Source organism: Phyllobates terribilis, unplaced genomic scaffold (genome assembly GCF_046119375.1).
Source record: "Phyllobates terribilis strain yellow unplaced genomic scaffold, ASM4611937v1 Scaffold_540__1_contigs__length_1147954, whole genome shotgun sequence".
NCBI lineage: Eukaryota > Metazoa > Chordata > Amphibia > Anura > Dendrobatidae > Phyllobates > Phyllobates terribilis.
This window is the reverse complement of record NW_027363300.1, coordinates 680,731-698,717: the sequence shown is the minus strand read 5'-3', so window position 1 is coordinate 698,717 and position 17,987 is coordinate 680,731. Positions and strand designations below refer to the sequence as shown.

At 43.7% G+C, this 17,987-nt stretch overlaps 10 non-coding genes across 10 annotated transcripts; all 10 read right to left on the bottom strand.

Annotated features, from left to right (window-relative positions):
- Positions 1 to 843: 843 nt before the first annotated feature.
- Positions 844 to 1,034, bottom strand: LOC141232836 (U2 spliceosomal RNA). The gene has a single exon (XR_012299012.1). It is a non-coding gene; the product is annotated as a U2 spliceosomal RNA (small nuclear RNA).
- A 1,115-nt stretch (positions 1,035 to 2,149) lies between these two features.
- On the bottom strand, positions 2,150 to 2,340 carry LOC141232834 (U2 spliceosomal RNA). Its single transcript, XR_012299010.1, has one exon. It is a non-coding gene; the product is annotated as a U2 spliceosomal RNA (small nuclear RNA).
- Positions 2,341 to 3,455: 1,115 nt separating this feature from the next.
- LOC141232833 (U2 spliceosomal RNA) lies at positions 3,456 to 3,646 on the bottom strand. The gene has a single exon (XR_012299009.1). It is a non-coding gene; the product is annotated as a U2 spliceosomal RNA (small nuclear RNA).
- Positions 3,647 to 4,761: 1,115 nt separating this feature from the next.
- Positions 4,762 to 4,952, bottom strand: LOC141232832 (U2 spliceosomal RNA). The gene has a single exon (XR_012299008.1). It is a non-coding gene; the product is annotated as a U2 spliceosomal RNA (small nuclear RNA).
- A 1,115-nt stretch (positions 4,953 to 6,067) lies between these two features.
- LOC141232831 (U2 spliceosomal RNA) lies at positions 6,068 to 6,258 on the bottom strand. The gene has a single exon (XR_012299007.1). It is a non-coding gene; the product is annotated as a U2 spliceosomal RNA (small nuclear RNA).
- Positions 6,259 to 7,374: 1,116 nt separating this feature from the next.
- LOC141232530 (U2 spliceosomal RNA) lies at positions 7,375 to 7,556 on the bottom strand. Its single transcript, XR_012298769.1, has one exon. It is a non-coding gene; the product is annotated as a U2 spliceosomal RNA (small nuclear RNA).
- Positions 7,557 to 13,549: 5,993 nt separating this feature from the next.
- LOC141232830 (U2 spliceosomal RNA) lies at positions 13,550 to 13,740 on the bottom strand. Its single transcript, XR_012299006.1, has one exon. It is a non-coding gene; the product is annotated as a U2 spliceosomal RNA (small nuclear RNA).
- Positions 13,741 to 14,855: 1,115 nt separating this feature from the next.
- On the bottom strand, positions 14,856 to 15,046 carry LOC141232829 (U2 spliceosomal RNA). The gene has a single exon (XR_012299005.1). It is a non-coding gene; the product is annotated as a U2 spliceosomal RNA (small nuclear RNA).
- A 1,115-nt stretch (positions 15,047 to 16,161) lies between these two features.
- LOC141232828 (U2 spliceosomal RNA) lies at positions 16,162 to 16,352 on the bottom strand. Its single transcript, XR_012299004.1, has one exon. It is a non-coding gene; the product is annotated as a U2 spliceosomal RNA (small nuclear RNA).
- Positions 16,353 to 17,467: 1,115 nt separating this feature from the next.
- On the bottom strand, positions 17,468 to 17,658 carry LOC141232826 (U2 spliceosomal RNA). The gene has a single exon (XR_012299003.1). It is a non-coding gene; the product is annotated as a U2 spliceosomal RNA (small nuclear RNA).
- Between the last annotated feature and the right edge of the window lie 329 nt (positions 17,659 to 17,987).

Genomic DNA, 17,987 nt, shown 5'->3' with positions numbered 1-17,987 from the left:
GAACGAGCAGCTGTCTACCCTTAGCAGGAGGGCTCCTGATTACATACCTCTCCTGCTGCTGCTGCTGCTGGCTGTCCAGCAGCAGACTGAAGGTGGCTGCTGCTGTGCACAGGTATATAAAGGCTCAGAGCCTATTATGACACGCGCAGCCAGCGTTCCATTGCCACATTCCATCTACTGCAGGCAGGATACCTGGCTGGCTGAATGTCGCTGAGAAGCTCACAGAGACCGCCATAAGCAACAGTTTAACAGAATGCCACAGACTAATCAACCAAACTTTTTGGGTTGGGTTCTCTTTTATAGTCTGCAGGCATTAAATGAAAGAAGTCAGTGTTCCAGCAGAAGGAGACAACGTTTCAGAAAAGGCATTGTAGCAAACCAAAAAAGAAATTTTAAGCGCAGCAGAGTAACCAGCGCACATACCTGTTAGCTCAGGTGAGTTTAAAAGGCTGCTGTTGATAACAAGGGCATTTGCTAAATAGATGGTGTGTGTGCAACAATATACTGAAAGGTCAATTATATTGAGCAGCTTATCTCACCACCTGTAGTTATTTAGGTGAAAGCTCCAAAATGCTTGCCTAATATGTCTGTTTATCCAAAAGGAAGTAAAAAGGGAGAGCTAGAAAGATAGCATTGCATCACATTACATGGCAATGCAATGCACAGTTGCTGAAGTTGAACCAAAATGAGCTTGTAATCTGGCTTCTGCAACTTTGAACATGAAAAATCCAATGAGGAGAAGAAAAGCAAAGCCAAAGAGTCCATCCCCAAATCCGACAAACAAGCAAAATGAACAAAAAACATTGAATTCAATTCTTTCTGATTTTAGAAACTGCATTAAAGAAGGGGTGCACCGGTCCTGGAGATACTGCAATACCAGGTCAATGCGTGGAGTGGACAGAGCAAGCTCTTTTTCCATCTCCCTGTTCTAAAAATCCATTTAATATATGGTCCCCAGATAGGGGACGTATCAGATATTAAACTGATAAGAACAGATACTACACTTGATCTTAGCCAAAAGGCCGAGAAGCGATAACCAGAATTGGTTTCAAACTACGGAGCCACCCAAGGATCCTGAAAAGTCTATTTGTGGAGATGAGCTCCTGGACTCCCGTTAAGAAGACATGTTGTCAACCTCTAGATCCCTTACATGCCTGCACTTTTCGGCTTGCTGCTGCTGCAATCCACGCGTTTTAGATCTGCATAACTCCACCTCTTTAAACACAGCACCTTCACCCCCTGCTGTTCCCACCCGCCTCAACACCGTTGGAAGGGAGGAGAACCAATTAAGGCGGGGGGTGGGGTGGAACGAGCAGCTGTCTACCCTTAGCAGGAGGGCTCCTGATTACATACCTCTCCTGCTGCTGCTGCTGCTGGCTGTCCAGCAGCAGACTGAAGGTGGCTGCTGCTGTGCACAGGTATATAAAGGCTCAGAGCCTATTATGACACGCGCAGCCAGCGTTCCATTGCCACATTCCATCTACTGCAGGCAGGATACCTGGCTGGCTGAATGTCGCTGAGAAGCTCACAGAGACCGCCATAAGCAACAGTTTAACAGAATGCCACAGACTAATCAACCAAACTTTTTGGGTTGGGTTCTCTTTTATAGTCTGCAGGCATTAAATGAAAGAAGTCAGTGTTCCAGCAGAAGGAGACAACGTTTCAGAAAAGGCATTGTAGCAAACCAAAAAAGAAATTTTAAGCGCAGCAGAGTAACCAGCGCACATACCTGTTAGCTCAGGTGAGTTTAAAAGGCTGCTGTTGATAACAAGGGCATTTGCTAAATAGATGGTGTGTGTGCAACAATATACTGAAAGGTCAATTATATTGTGCAGCTTATCTCACCACCTGTAGTTATTTAGGTGAAAGCTCCAAAATGCTTGCCTAATATGTCTGTTTATCCAAAAGGAAGTAAAAAGGGAGAGCTAGAAAGATAGCATTGCATCACATTACATGGCAATGCAATGCACAGTTGCTGAAGTTGAACCAAAATGAGCTTGTAATCTGGCTTCTGCAACTTTGAACATGAAAAATCCAATGAGGAGAAGAAAAGCAAAGCCAAAGAGTCCATCCCAAAATCCGACAAACAAGCAAAATGAACAAAAAACATTGAATTCAATTCTTTCTGATTTTAGAAACTGCATTAAAGAAGGGGTGCACCGGTCCTGGAGATACTGCAATACCAGGTCAATGCGTGGAGTGGACAGAGCAAGCTCTTTTTCCATCTCCCTGTTCTAAAAATCCATTTAATATATGGTCCCCAGATAGGGGACGTATCAGATATTAAACTGATAAGAACAGATACTACACTTGATCTTAGCCAAAAGGCCGAGAAGCGATAACCAGAATTGGTTTCAAACTACGGAGCCACCCAAGGATCCTGAAAAGTCCATTTGTGGAGATGAGCTCCTGGACTCCCGTTAAGAAGACATGTTGTCAACCTCTAGATCCCTTACATGCCTGCACTTTTCGGCTTGCTGCTGCTGCAATCCACGCGTTTTAGATCTGCATAACTCCACCTCTTTAAACACAGCACCTTCACCCCCTGCTGTTCCCACCCGCCTCAACACCGTTGGAAGGGAGGAGAACCAATTAAGGCGGGGGGTGGGGTGGAACGAGCAGCTGTCTACCCTTAGCAGGAGGGCTCCTGATTACATACCTCTCCTGCTGCTGCTGCTGCTGGCTGTCCAGCAGCAGACTGAAGGTGGCTGCTGCTGTGCACAGGTATATAAAGGCTCAGAGCCTATTATGACACGCGCAGCCAGCGTTCCATTGCCACATTCCATCTACTGCAGGCAGGATACCTGGCTGGCTGAATGTCGCTGAGAAGCTCACAGAGACCGCCATAAGCAACAGTTTAACAGAATGCCACAGACTAATCAACCAAACTTTTTGGGTTGGGTTCTCTTTTATAGTCTGCAGGCATTAAATGAAAGAAGTCAGTGTTCCAGCAGAAGGAGACAACGTTTCAGAAAAGGCATTGTAGCAAACCAAAAAAGAAATTTTAAGCGCAGCAGAGTAACCAGCGCACATACCTGTTAGCTCAGGTGAGTTTAAAAGGCTGCTGTTGATAACAAGGGCATTTGCTAAATAGATGGTGTGTGTGCAACAATATACTGAAAGGTCAATTATATTGTGCAGCTTATCTCACCACCTGTAGTTATTTAGGTGAAAGCTCCAAAATGCTTGCCTAATATGTCTGTTTATCCAAAAGGAAGTAAAAAGGGAGAGCTAGAAAGATAGCATTGCATCACATTACATGGCAATGCAATGCACAGTTGCTGAAGTTGAACCAAAATGAGCTTGTAATCTGGCTTCTGCAACTTTGAACATGAAAAATCCAATGAGGAGAAGAAAAGCAAAGCCAAAGAGTCCATCCCCAAATCCGACAAACAAGCAAAATGAACAAAAAACATTGAATTCAATTCTTTCTGATTTTAGAAACTGCATTAAAGAAGGGGTGCACCGGTCCTGGAGATACTGCAATACCAGGTCAATGCGTGGAGTGGACAGAGCAAGCTCTTTTTCCATCTCCCTGTTCTAAAAATCCATTTAATATATGGTCCCCAGATAGGGGACGTATCAGATATTAAACTGATAAGAACAGATACTACACTTGATCTTAGCCAAAAGGCCGAGAAGCGATAACCAGAATTGGTTTCAAACTACGGAGCCACCCAAGGATCCTGAAAAGTCTATTTGTGGAGATGAGCTCCTGGACTCCCGTTAAGAAGACATGTTGTCAACCTCTAGATCCCTTACATGCCTGCACTTTTCGGCTTGCTGCTGCTGCAATCCACGCGTTTTAGATCTGCATAACTCCACCTCTTTAAACACAGCACCTTCACCCCCTGCTGTTCCCACCCGCCTCAACACCGTTGGAAGGGAGGAGAACCAATTAAGGCGGGGGGTGGGGTGGAACGAGCAGCTGTCTACCCTTAGCAGGAGGGCTCCTGATTACATACCTCTCCTGCTGCTGCTGCTGCTGGCTGTCCAGCAGCAGACTGAAGGTGGCTGCTGCTGTGCACAGGTATATAAAGGCTCAGAGCCTATTATGACACGCGCAGCCAGCGTTCCATTGCCACATTCCATCTACTGCAGGCAGGATACCTGGCTGGCTGAATGTCGCTGAGAAGCTCACAGAGACCGCCATAAGCAACAGTTTAACAGAATGCCACAGACTAATCAACCAAACTTTTTGGGTTGGGTTCTCTTTTATAGTCTGCAGGCATTAAATGAAAGAAGTCAGTGTTCCAGCAGAAGGAGACAACGTTTCAGAAAAGGCATTGTAGCAAACCAAAAAAGAAATTTTAAGCGCAGCAGAGTAACCAGCGCACATACCTGTTAGCTCAGGTGAGTTTAAAAGGCTGCTGTTGATAACAAGGGCATTTGCTAAATAGATGGTGTGTGTGCAACAATATACTGAAAGGTCAATTATATTGTGCAGCTTATCTCACCACCTGTAGTTATTTAGGTGAAAGCTCCAAAATGCTTGCCTAATATGTCTGTTTATCCAAAAGGAAGTAAAAAGGGAGAGCTAGAAAGATAGCATTGCATCACATTACATGGCAATGCAATGCACAGTTGCTGAAGTTGAACCAAAATGAGCTTGTAATCTGGCTTCTGCAACTTTGAACATGAAAAATCCAATGAGGAGAAGAAAAGCAAAGCCAAAGAGTCCATCCCCAAATCCGACAAACAAGCAAAATGAACAAAAAACATTGAATTCAATTCTTTCTGATTTTAGAAACTGCATTAAAGAAGGGGTGCACCGGTCCTGGAGATACTGCAATACCAGGTCAATGCGTGGAGTGGACAGAGCAAGCTCTTTTTCCATCTCCCTGTTCTAAAAATCCATTTAATATATGGTCCCCAGATAGGGGACGTATCAGATATTAAACTGATAAGAACAGATACTACACTTGATCTTAGCCAAAAGGCCGAGAAGCGATAACCAGAATTGGTTTCAAACTACGGAGCCACCCAAGGATCCTGAAAAGTCCATTTGTGGAGATGAGCTCCTGGACTCCCGTTAAGAAGACATGTTGTCAACCTCTAGATCCCTTACATGCCTGCACTTTTCGGCTTGCTGCTGCTGCAATCCACGCGTTTTAGATCTGCATAACTCCACCTCTTTAAACACAGCACCTTCACCCCCTGCTGTTCCCACCCGCCTCAACACCGTTGGAAGGGAGGAGAACCAATTAAGGCGGGGGGTGGGGTGGAACGAGCAGCTGTCTACCCTTAGCAGGAGGGCTCCTGATTACATACCTCTCCTGCTGCTGCTGCTGCTGGCTGTCCAGCAGCAGACTGAAGGTGGCTGCTGCTGTGCACAGGTATATAAAGGCTCAGAGCCTATTATGACACGCGCAGCCAGCGTTCCATTGCCACATTCCATCTACTGCAGGCAGGATACCTGGCTGGCTGAAAGTCGCTGAGAAGCTCACAGAGACCGCCATAAGCAACAGTTTAACAGAATGCCACAGACTAATCAACCAAACTTTTTGGGTTGGGTTCTCTTTTATAGTCTGCAGGCATTAAATGAAAGAAGTCAGTGTTCCAGCAGAAGGAGACAACGTTTCAGAAAAGGCATTGTAGCAAACCAAAAAAGAAATTTTAAGCGCAGCAGAGTAACCAGCGCACATACCTGTTAGCTCAGGTGAGTTTAAAAGGCTGCTGTTGATAACAAGGGCATTTGCTAAATAGATGGTGTGTGTGCAACAATATACTGAAAGGTCAATTATATTGTGCAGCTTATCTCACCACCTGTAGTTATTTAGGTGAAAGCTCCAAAATGCTTGCCTAATATGTCTGTTTATCCAAAAGGAAGTAAAAAGGGAGAGCTAGAAAGATAGCATTGCATCACATTACATGACAATGCAATGCACAGTTGCTGAAGTTGAACCAAAATGAGCTTGTAATCTGGCTTCTGCAACTTTGAACATGAAAAATCCAATGAGGAGAAGAAAAGCAAAGCCAAAGAGTCCATCCCCAAATCCGACAAACAAGCAAAATGAACAAAAAACATTGAATTCAATTCTTTCTGATTTTAGAAACTGCATTAAAGAAGGGGTGCACCGGTCCTGGAGATACTGCAATACCAGGTCAATGCGTGGAGTGGACAGAGCAAGCTCTTTTTCCATCTCCCTGTTCTAAAAATCCATTTAATATATGGTCCCCAGATAGGGGACGTATCAGATATTAAACTGATAAGAACAGATACTACACTTGATCTTAGCCAAAAGGCCGAGAAGCGATAACCAGAATTGGTTTCAAACTACGGAGCCACCCAAGGATCCTGAAAAGTCCATTTGTGGAGATGAGCTCCTGGACTCCCGTTAAGAAGACATGTTGTCAACCTCTAGATCCCTTACATGCCTGCACTTTTCGGCTTGCTGCTGCTGCAATCCACGCGTTTTAGATCTGCATAACTCCACCTCTTTAAACACAGCACCTTCACCCTCTGCTGTTCCCACCCGCCTCAACACCGTTGGAAGGGAGGAGAACCAATTAAGGCGGGGGGTGGGGTGGAACGAGCAGCTGTCTACCCTTAGCAGGAGGGCTCCTGATTACATACCTCTCCTGCTGCTGCTGCTGCTGGCTGTCCAGCAGCAGACTGAAGGTGGCTGCTGCTGTGCACAGGTATATAAAGGCTCAGAGCCTATTATGACACGCGCAGCCAGCGTTCCATTGCCACATTCCATCTACTGCAGGCAGGATACCTGGCTGGCTGAATGTCGCTGAGAAGCTCACAGAGACCGCCATAAGCAACAGTTTAACAGAATGCCACAGACTAATCAACCAAACTTTTTGGGTTGGGTTCTCTTTTATAGTCTGCAGGCATTAAATGAAAGAAGTCAGTGTTCCAGCAGAAGGAGACAACGTTTCAGAAAAGGCATTGTAGCAAACCAAAAAAAGAAATTTTAAGCGCAGCAGAGTAACCAGCGCACATACCTGTTAGCTCAGGTGAGTTTAAAAGGCTGCTGTTGATAACAAGGGCATTTGCTAAATAGATGGTGTGTGTGCAACAATATACTGAAAGGTCAATTATATTGTGCAGCTTATCTCACCACCTGTAGTTATTTAGGTGAAAGCTCCAAAATGCTTGCCTAATATGTCTGTTTATCCAAAAGGAAGTAAAAAGGGAGAGCTAGAAAGATAGCATTGCATCACATTACATGGCAATGCAATGCACAGTTGCTGAAGTTGAACCAAAATGAGCTTGTAATCTGGCTTCTGCAACTTTGAACATGAAAAATCCAATGAGGAGAAGAAAAGCAAAGCCAAAGAGTCCATCCCCAAATCCGACAAACAAGCAAAATGAACAAAAAACATTGAATTCAATTCTTTCTGATTTTAGAAACTGCATTAAAGAAGGGGTGCACCGGTCCTGGAGATACTGCAATACCAGGTCAATGCGTGGAGTGGACAGAGCAAGCTCTTTTTCCATCTCCCTGTTCTAAAAATCCATTTAATATATGGTCCCCAGATAGGGGACGTATCAGATATTAAACTGATAAGAACAGATTTTTTTCTTTTTCATTTTGTTCTTATATTTCAGTTGTTATTTCTCTTCTAATATTTCTCTTGCCTTATAATCTGTTCATGCTACAAGGTTCCACAGATGAAAGTTCCATAGACTCTTGGCTCTTTTTTTCCCAATTCTCTTCAGATCTAACAGGTAATAAATATATATTTCACTTAGTGCTAATTTTATGCATTCACTTTCACTTATAAAATCTCTTTTAAAAAGCAATATGTTTCGGACTTTCCATAGCGCATTCTTTATTCCATTTATCATTATCCAAATGACTCTTTCTTTTTCTTTTGATTGACATGTAAAATTTCCATATAAAACTACTTCGTGATTTAAAAACTTAAGACCAGTAACAAACTTTAAGAGACTTCCAACTTCTTTCCAGACATTTTGGGCATAAAAACAGTTCCAAAAGGTGTGTAAAACTGTTTCCTCTCTAACACAGCCTGTTCTAGGGCATCTTGCAGTATTGCACAATCCCCTTCTGTGTTGAAAAAATCTAACAGGAACACATTCTTGCACTATTGCCCATGCCAAGTCTTTATATTCATTTGTTAGATAAGGTGCATAAGTCATTCTCCAAATTCTTCCACTTTTAGTGTAAGTAAAGTTTGCCACTGCTGTCATCGTTTCTTTTCTCTTTGTCTCTAGAGCCAGTCTTCTTGAATTTGACAGCATCTCCACATCTACTTCAGGTAAGTTATAAAGTCTAATTGTTTTTTCTAGTAAGACATATTGTTTTGGCGGTGTAATTAGGACAGGAGAATTTTGGGGCAATGTTATCCACTTTCTTTTCCTAAAGATATCTCCAGCTGCATATCTTAAGTAGAAAGACCAATGAGTTCTTAGATTGGTCATTTTGAAGCAAAAACTAAAGAACTTTAGGTACAAAAAATTTTTGATATTTGGGATATTCTTTCCACCATATTTATGCTGCTTGTACATTGTCTCTCTTCGAACCTTCTCCATTTTTGATCCCCACAGAAAAAGAAAAATTTGTCTCTGGAGAAACTTTACTGTGTTCTCATTCGGGGGGTACACCATACTTAAAAACAACATTATCGGCAACAACAAAGACTTAATGATCAAGTTTTTACCTTCCATTGATAATTTTCTGAGTTTCCATAAACTTATCTTCTTTTGCATTTTCTCCTTCACCAACTGCCAACTTTCTTCTCCATCATTCTTTTTTGTAAACACAACACCTAAAATTTTGATCTTATCACTTCTTATTTTAAGTTGAGGAATCTGCGCATCTGACCAATCACCGAATCCAAGACATTCGCTCTTCTCCAAGTTCAGTTTGAAGGCAGATGCTAAACAGAAAAAATCAGTAGTTCTTACTGCTCTTCTCAGCGATTGTTCTGAGTCGCACAGGATCGTGATGTCATCCATGTACCCCAGTGACTTAGTACTTAGTCCATTTCCACCTGGTATGGGTACACCTTTCACCATCTTATCTTTCCTCAACATTGCCAGTAGAGGCTCGATTGCGCAGATAAAGAGCAGAGGCGAGAGTGGGCATCCTTGTTTGACGCCCGACTTTAGAAAAACTTCTGAAGATAAAAAACCATTAATTAAAATCCTGCTAAAACTTCCATCATATAAAAGTGCAATGTGCTTAATAAAAACATCCGGGAATTTCATTTTCTTTAACACAGAATACAGGTACTTATGAGAGACTCTGTCGTACGCTTTCTGGAAATCAAGGGACAGAAGAGCTAGCTTTTGCTTCCTCTCTTGCTGATACCAAATTGCGTCCCGTATAATATTCAAGTTTTCTGCAATTGTACGACCAGGCACACCACATACCTGATCAGGATGCACGACCTTCTCTATCACCTTCTTCATTCTGTTCACCATGATTTTTGCCATAATTTTATAATCTACGTTGAGTAACGTGATTGGTCTCCAGTTCTCTAGATTAGTCTTATCTCCTTTTTTAAAAAGCAGGGTGACCACACCACTTCTCCAAGATTCAGGCAATTTGTCACATAAAAAGACAGCTTTAAAAATCTCAAACAGGTCGTCTTTTAAAATCTCCCAAAAAGTAAGATAAAATTCAATTTGTAGTCCGTCAGTACCCGGTGTTTTTCCTCTAGAAAAGCTTTTGATTGCACTTAGCAGTTCTTCTTCACAGATATCTTCAATCAACAACTCTTGATCTTGCTTTTCAAGGTGATTCTGCAATGAATTAAGAGCATCAGGTAAAAAATCAGCGTCAATTTTCTTTTCGCTAAAAAGATTTTGATAAAAAGTTTGCGCTTTGTCCAACAGTCCATCTTTAGTTGTTTCACCATCAAGTTCTTTAATTAATTCTTTGCGTTCTAAAGATTTTTTGAAAAAGAACCTGGAACATGTTTCATTTTTTTCCATATGTTCTACCTTGGCGTTGAAAATTATTTCTTTGCCTTTCTGTTCAATTGCTTTTTTAATGTCTTCTTTGACTTGTAAAATAACATCCTCCATATCTATCCCTGCATTTCTGAGTTTGTAACCTGTTTGCAGTTTTGTATTCAGGTCTTTAAACCATTTCTGATTCTGTCTGGCCTTCCTTTTGCCAGCTAAGAGAAAAAAATGTCTAATTTGAGACTTCACATACTCCCACCATTCTAGAATTCTTTTGTAATAATGTTTTTTCCCCTGTAGTTTTTTATAAAATTTCAAAAATTCCTCTTTTATACTTTCATCTTCCAGCAGCAGAGTGTTCAACTTCCAGACACCTCGCCCTTTCTCTAGACTGGGCAATTCCAAGTGAGTAATTAACGTTTTGTGGTCAGAAAAGATGTTACCTGTTAGATCCACTTTATTCACTTTAAAACTCTGTGATGTCAGAACAAAGTCAATTCTTGATTTTAGAAGATTGTTCTCCCAAGTGTATCCTGGTTCAGAGGTATTCTTTACTCTCCAGACATCATTCAGGCAAGTATCGTCGATTAGATTTTTTAACTGCATCTCAGTTTTGTCTTTCCTTCTAGTACCTGATGTCCTATTTTCATCAGACCGGATACAATTGAAGTCACCGCCAACCACAGTTGGTGTAGGACCAGGTATAAAGAGTTTGATGATATCTAATAAACTGGATCTTTCCTCTTTAATCGGAGATGCATAAACATTAATCAGCTTGAACTCGGATCCACAGTAACTCACATTAACAACTAGTGCACGTCCAGGTTCAACTTCAGTGAACGAGGTAACCTTAAAGTCTTTATTTTTAAACAGGACGCCAACACCAGTAGCACGCGATCCATTTTCACCGGACCAGATGGAAGGTCCGTTCGCCCAATCTTCCCTTAGTTTGTTATAGTTAGGGTCATGGTCAATGCCGCATTCTTGAAGTAAAAAAATATCAGCATCTAAAGTCATCAGGTAAGAAAATAAAGCAGCTCTCTTGACAGAGCCCTTTAAACTCCTCACATTTAGTGAGGCAATTTTGAGTGTAGCCATAAATCATTTAAACAGAGCTTGAGTCCGTATCTGACATGAATCCGACCGGGGTAGAGGGACCCGCAGAAACGTCCGTGTCTGAGAATTCCTCGATGTTCACCGGATCAGATGGGTTTACAGGTTTAGGAACTGAGATGATCGGTTTAGGTGAGTAATTAGGGAGGACTATTTTCAAACGCCCAGCAGGTCTTTTGCTGGCGCTCTCTCCCTTAAACAAACTCGACTTCTCCTTTTTCCTTTTCCTCAAAACCTCCACGTCAATGTTAATCTCCTCCTCCTCCTCCTCACCACCAGCCTCCTTAGAAGACTCCTCTCCCATCTCCACTTCAGACTCAGCTGGATTCTCCTCCACCACATGACCATCTGGACTCTCCGACCAATCCTTGAGAACAATGCTATCCCCAGGCGGGTCCCCAGCAGTGTCCTTGGGCGGATCCCCAGAAGGGTTCCCGGGAGGGTCCTTGGATTTGTCTGTTTGTTCTTCAGGACTGGACCGCTTCGGAGGGGCTCCCCCCCGAGCTGCATCTGCATAGCTGAAGGTCTTTTTTCTCAACGGACAATCCCGAAAAGAGTGCCCAGGGATACGGCAGATATTACAGATCATCTGATTTGGGCAGTTCAGAGTGACATGTCCTTTTTGATAGCACTTCTTGCAAAGAGCGTTCTCCTCCTTGCAGCTCTCAAAGGAATGCCCAAAGTCCATACATTTTCTGCAGAAGATAGGCATCCCTGGATAGAAGAGTCTTCCTCTCTCTCTGCCAATCAGGAAGCTCTGAGGCGGATGAATGAGTCCACCAATTCCCAAACCTTCTCTCAGCTTCACGATGAACTTGTATTTTCCGGTCCACAACCTCTCAGAGTTCATGATTTTGTGAGAAAAGTGGACCTCAGAGCAATAGTTATGCAGAAACGCAGCCACATCCTTTTCAGAGACATGCGGATTGCTCATATGAACCACCACAGACTTCTCTTCTGCCAGGCAGAGGGTCACAAAACACAGTCCTTTAAGATCTTCCTCCTGAAGTCTCAGCTTGATCTGATGGTAAAAATTCTGAGATGCCACTTCAGAGGTCAGGGTAAGCACAAAGCGTCCAGGAGCATCTTGAAGTGCCAGAATGTTCTCCCTTTTCACCTGCAGGATCTCAAGCAGGACCTTCCTCACGAAGAAAGACAGGGAGAACTTGTCACGGGCTCGCTCTTCAGCTTCAATCTTAAAAGAGTTCTTGATCTTCAAGTCGCCAGCTCCAGCAGAACGGAGAGTAGCCGATGTCGCCATCGCCATATTCAGATAAGTCGATCGCCTTCTTGGTTCTCTTCAGCACGCACACCCCCTATAGCAGCAGGAGGCTTAAGACAGTAGAACTGTCGATGCCTCAAGGCCGAGGATGCGATAGGCTTTGGAGTCTTCCAGCAACAACACTTGGTCGTAGCCAAAAGGCCGAGAAGCGATAACCAGAATTGGTTTCAAACTACGGAGCCACCCAAGGATCCTGAAAAGTCCATTTGTGGAGATGAGCTCCTGGACTCCCGTTAAGAAGACATGTTGTCAACCTCTAGATCCCTTACATGCCTGCACTTTTCGGCTTGCTGCTGCTGCAATCCACGCGTTTTAGATCTGCATAACTCCACCTCTTTAAACACAGCACCTTCACCCCCTGCTGTTCCCACCCGCCTCAACACCGTTGGAAGGGAGGAGAACCAATTAAGGCGGGGGGTGGGGTGGAACGAGCAGCTGTCTACCCTTAGCAGGAGGGCTCCTGATTACATACCTCTCCTGCTGCTGCTGCTGCTGGCTGTCCAGCAGCAGACTGAAGGTGGCTGCTGCTGTGCACAGGTATATAAAGGCTCAGAGCCTATTATGACACGCGCAGCCAGCGTTCCATTGCCACATTCCATCTACTGCAGGCAGGATACCTGGCTGGCTGAATGTCGCTGAGAAGCTCACAGAGACCGCCATAAGCAACAGTTTAACAGAATGCCACAGACTAATCAACCAAACTTTTTGGGTTGGGTTCTCTTTTATAGTCTGCAGGCATTAAATGAAAGAAGTCAGTGTTCCAGCAGAAGGAGACAACGTTTCAGAAAAGGCATTGTAGCAAACCAAAAAAGAAATTTTAAGCGCAGCAGAGTAACCAGCGCACATACCTGTTAGCTCAGGTGAGTTTAAAAGGCTGCTGTTGATAACAAGGGCATTTGCTAAATAGATGGTGTGTGTGCAACAATATACTGAAAGGTCAATTATATTGAGCAGCTTATCTCACCACCTGTAGTTATTTAGGTGAAAGCTCCAAAATGCTTGCCTAATATGTCTGTTTATCCAAAAGGAAGTAAAAAGGGAGAGCTAGAAAGATAGCATTGCATCACATTACATGGCAATGCAATGCACAGTTGCTGAAGTTGAACCAAAATGAGCTTGTAATCTGGCTTCTGCAACTTTGAACATGAAAAATCCAATGAGGAGAAGAAAAGCAAAGCCAAAGAGTCCATCCCCAAATCCGACAAACAAGCAAAATGAACAAAAAACATTGAATTCAATTCTTTCTGATTTTAGAAACTGCATTAAAGAAGGGGTGCACCGGTCCTGGAGATACTGCAATACCAGGTCAATGCGTGGAGTGGACAGAGCAAGCTCTTTTTCCATCTCCCTGTTCTAAAAATCCATTTAATATATGGTCCCCAGATAGGGGACGTATCAGATATTAAACTGATAAGAACAGATACTACACTTGATCTTAGCCAAAAGGCCGAGAAGCGATAACCAGAATTGGTTTCAAACTACGGAGCCACCCAAGGATCCTGAAAAGTCTATTTGTGGAGATGAGCTCCTGGACTCCCGTTAAGAAGACATGTTGTCAACCTCTAGATCCCTTACATGCCTGCACTTTTCGGCTTGCTGCTGCTGCAATCCACGCGTTTTAGATCTGCATAACTCCACCTCTTTAAACACAGCACCTTCACCCCCTGCTGTTCCCACCCGCCTCAACACCGTTGGAAGGGAGGAGAACCAATTAAGGCGGGGGGTGGGGTGGAACGAGCAGCTGTCTACCCTTAGCAGGAGGGCTCCTGATTACATACCTCTCCTGCTGCTGCTGCTGCTGGCTGTCCAGCAGCAGACTGAAGGTGGCTGCTGCTGTGCACAGGTATATAAAGGCTCAGAGCCTATTATGACACGCGCAGCCAGCGTTCCATTGCCACATTCCATCTACTGCAGGCAGGATACCTGGCTGGCTGAATGTCGCTGAGAAGCTCACAGAGACCGCCATAAGCAACAGTTTAACAGAATGCCACAGACTAATCAACCAAACTTTTTGGGTTGGGTTCTCTTTTATAGTCTGCAGGCATTAAATGAAAGAAGTCAGTGTTCCAGCAGAAGGAGACAACGTTTCAGAAAAGGCATTGTAGCAAACCAAAAAAGAAATTTTAAGCGCAGCAGAGTAACCAGCGCACATACCTGTTAGCTCAGGTGAGTTTAAAAGGCTGCTGTTGATAACAAGGGCATTTGCTAAATAGATGGTGTGTGTGCAACAATATACTGAAAGGTCAATTATATTGTGCAGCTTATCTCACCACCTGTAGTTATTTAGGTGAAAGCTCCAAAATGCTTGCCTAATATGTCTGTTTATCCAAAAGGAAGTAAAAAGGGAGAGCTAGAAAGATAGCATTGCATCACATTACATGGCAATGCAATGCACAGTTGCTGAAGTTGAACCAAAATGAGCTTGTAATCTGGCTTCTGCAACTTTGAACATGAAAAATCCAATGAGGAGAAGAAAAGCAAAGCCAAAGAGTCCATCCCAAAATCCGACAAACAAGCAAAATGAACAAAAAACATTGAATTCAATTCTTTCTGATTTTAGAAACTGCATTAAAGAAGGGGTGCACCGGTCCTGGAGATACTGCAATACCAGGTCAATGCGTGGAGTGGACAGAGCAAGCTCTTTTTCCATCTCCCTGTTCTAAAAATCCATTTAATATATGGTCCCCAGATAGGGGACGTATCAGATATTAAACTGATAAGAACAGATACTACACTTGATCTTAGCCAAAAGGCCGAGAAGCGATAACCAGAATTGGTTTCAAACTACGGAGCCACCCAAGGATCCTGAAAAGTCCATTTGTGGAGATGAGCTCCTGGACTCCCGTTAAGAAGACATGTTGTCAACCTCTAGATCCCTTACATGCCTGCACTTTTCGGCTTGCTGCTGCTGCAATCCACGCGTTTTAGATCTGCATAACTCCACCTCTTTAAACACAGCACCTTCACCCCCTGCTGTTCCCACCCGCCTCAACACCGTTGGAAGGGAGGAGAACCAATTAAGGCGGGGGGTGGGGTGGAACGAGCAGCTGTCTACCCTTAGCAGGAGGGCTCCTGATTACATACCTCTCCTGCTGCTGCTGCTGCTGGCTGTCCAGCAGCAGACTGAAGGTGGCTGCTGCTGTGCACAGGTATATAAAGGCTCAGAGCCTATTATGACACGCGCAGCCAGCGTTCCATTGCCACATTCCATCTACTGCAGGCAGGATACCTGGCTGGCTGAATGTCGCTGAGAAGCTCACAGAGACCGCCATAAGCAACAGTTTAACAGAATGCCACAGACTAATCAACCAAACTTTTTGGGTTGGGTTCTCTTTTATAGTCTGCAGGCATTAAATGAAAGAAGTCAGTGTTCCAGCAGAAGGAGACAACGTTTCAGAAAAGGCATTGTAGCAAACCAAAAAAGAAATTTTAAGCGCAGCAGAGTAACCAGCGCACATACCTGTTAGCTCAGGTGAGTTTAAAAGGCTGCTGTTGATAACAAGGGCATTTGCTAAATAGATGGTGTGTGTGCAACAATATACTGAAAGGTCAATTATATTGTGCAGCTTATCTCACCACCTGTAGTTATTTAGGTGAAAGCTCCAAAATGCTTGCCTAATATGTCTGTTTATCCAAAAGGAAGTAAAAAGGGAGAGCTAGAAAGATAGCATTGCATCACATTACATGGCAATGCAATGCACAGTTGCTGAAGTTGAACCAAAATGAGCTTGTAATCTGGCTTCTGCAACTTTGAACATGAAAAATCCAATGAGGAGAAGAAAAGCAAAGCCAAAGAGTCCATCCCCAAATCCGACAAACAAGCAAAATGAACAAAAAACATTGAATTCAATTCTTTCTGATTTTAGAAACTGCATTAAAGAAGGGGTGCACCGGTCCTGGAGATACTGCAATACCAGGTCAATGCGTGGAGTGGACAGAGCAAGCTCTTTTTCCATCTCCCTGTTCTAAAAATCCATTTAATATATGGTCCCCAGATAGGGGACGTATCAGATATTAAACTGATAAGAACAGATACTACACTTGATCTTAGCCAAAAGGCCGAGAAGCGATAACCAGAATTGGTTTCAAACTACGGAGCCACCCAAGGATCCTGAAAAGTCTATTTGTGGAGATGAGCTCCTGGACTCCCGTTAAGAAGACATGTTGTCAACCTCTAGATCCCTTACATGCCTGCACTTTTCGGCTTGCTGCTGCTGCAATCCACGCGTTTTAGATCTGCATAACTCCACCTCTTTAAACACAGCACCTTCACCCCCTGCTGTTCCCACCCGCCTCAACACCGTTGGAAGGGAGGAGAACCAATTAAGGCGGGGGGTGGGGTGGAACGAGCAGCTGTCTACCCTTAGCAGGAGGGCTCCTGATTACATACCTCTCCTGCTGCTGCTGCTGCTGGCTGTCCAGCAGCAGACTGAAGGTGGCTGCTGCTGTGCACAGGTATATAAAGGCTCAGAGCCTATTATGACACGCGCAGCCAGCGTTCCATTGCCACATTCCATCTACTGCAGGCAGGATACCTGGCTGGCTGAATGTCGCTGAGAAGCTCACAGAGACCGCCATAAGCAACAGTTTAACAGAATGCCACAGACTAATCAACCAAACTTTTTGGGTTGGGTTCTCTTTTATAGTCTGCAGGCATTAAATGAAAGAAGTCAGTGTTCCAGCAGAAGGAGACAACGTTTCAGAAAAGGCATTGTAGCAAACCAAAAAAGAAATTTTAAGCGCAGCAGAGTAACCAGCGCACATACCTGTTAGCTCAGGTGAGTTTAAAAGGCTGCTGTTGATAACAAGGGCATTTGCTAAATAGATGGTGTGTGTGCAACAATATACTGAAAGGTCAATTATATTGTGCAGCTTATCTCACCACCTGTAGTTATTTAGGTGAAAGCTCCAAAATGCTTGCCTAATATGTCTGTTTATCCAAAAGGAAGTAAAAAGGGAGAGCTAGAAAGATAGCATTGCATCACATTACATGGCAATGCAATGCACAGTTGCTGAAGTTGAACCAAAATGAGCTTGTAATCTGGCTTCTGCAACTTTGAACATGAAAAATCCAATGAGGAGAAGAAAAGCAAAGCCAAAGAGTCCATCCCCAAATCCGACAAACAAGCAAAATGAACAAAAAACATTGAATTCAATTCTTTCTGATTTTAGAAACTGCATTAAAGAAGGGGTGCACCGGTCCTGGAGATACTGCAATACCAGGTCAATGCGTGGAGTGGACAGAGCAAGCTCTTTTTCCATCTCCCTGTTCTAAAAATCCATTTAATATATGGTCCCCAGATAGGGGACGTATCAGATATTAAACTGATAAGAACAGATACTACACTTGATCTTAGCCAAAAGGCCGAGAAGCGATAACCAGAATTGGTTTCAAACTACGGAGCCACCCAAGGATCCTGAAAAGTCCATTTGTGGAGATGAGCTCCTGGACTCCCGTTAAGAAGACATGTTGTCAACCTCTAGATCCCTTACATGCCTGCACTTTTCGGCTTGCTGCTGCTGCAATCCACGCGTTTTAGATCTGCATAACTCCACCTCTTTAAACACAGCACCTTCACCCCCTGCTGTTCCCACCCGCCTCAACACCGTTGGAAGGGAGGAGAACCAATTAAGGCGGGGGGTGGGGTGGAACGAGCAGCTGTCTACCCTTAGCAGGAGGGCTCCTGATTACATACCTCTCCTGCT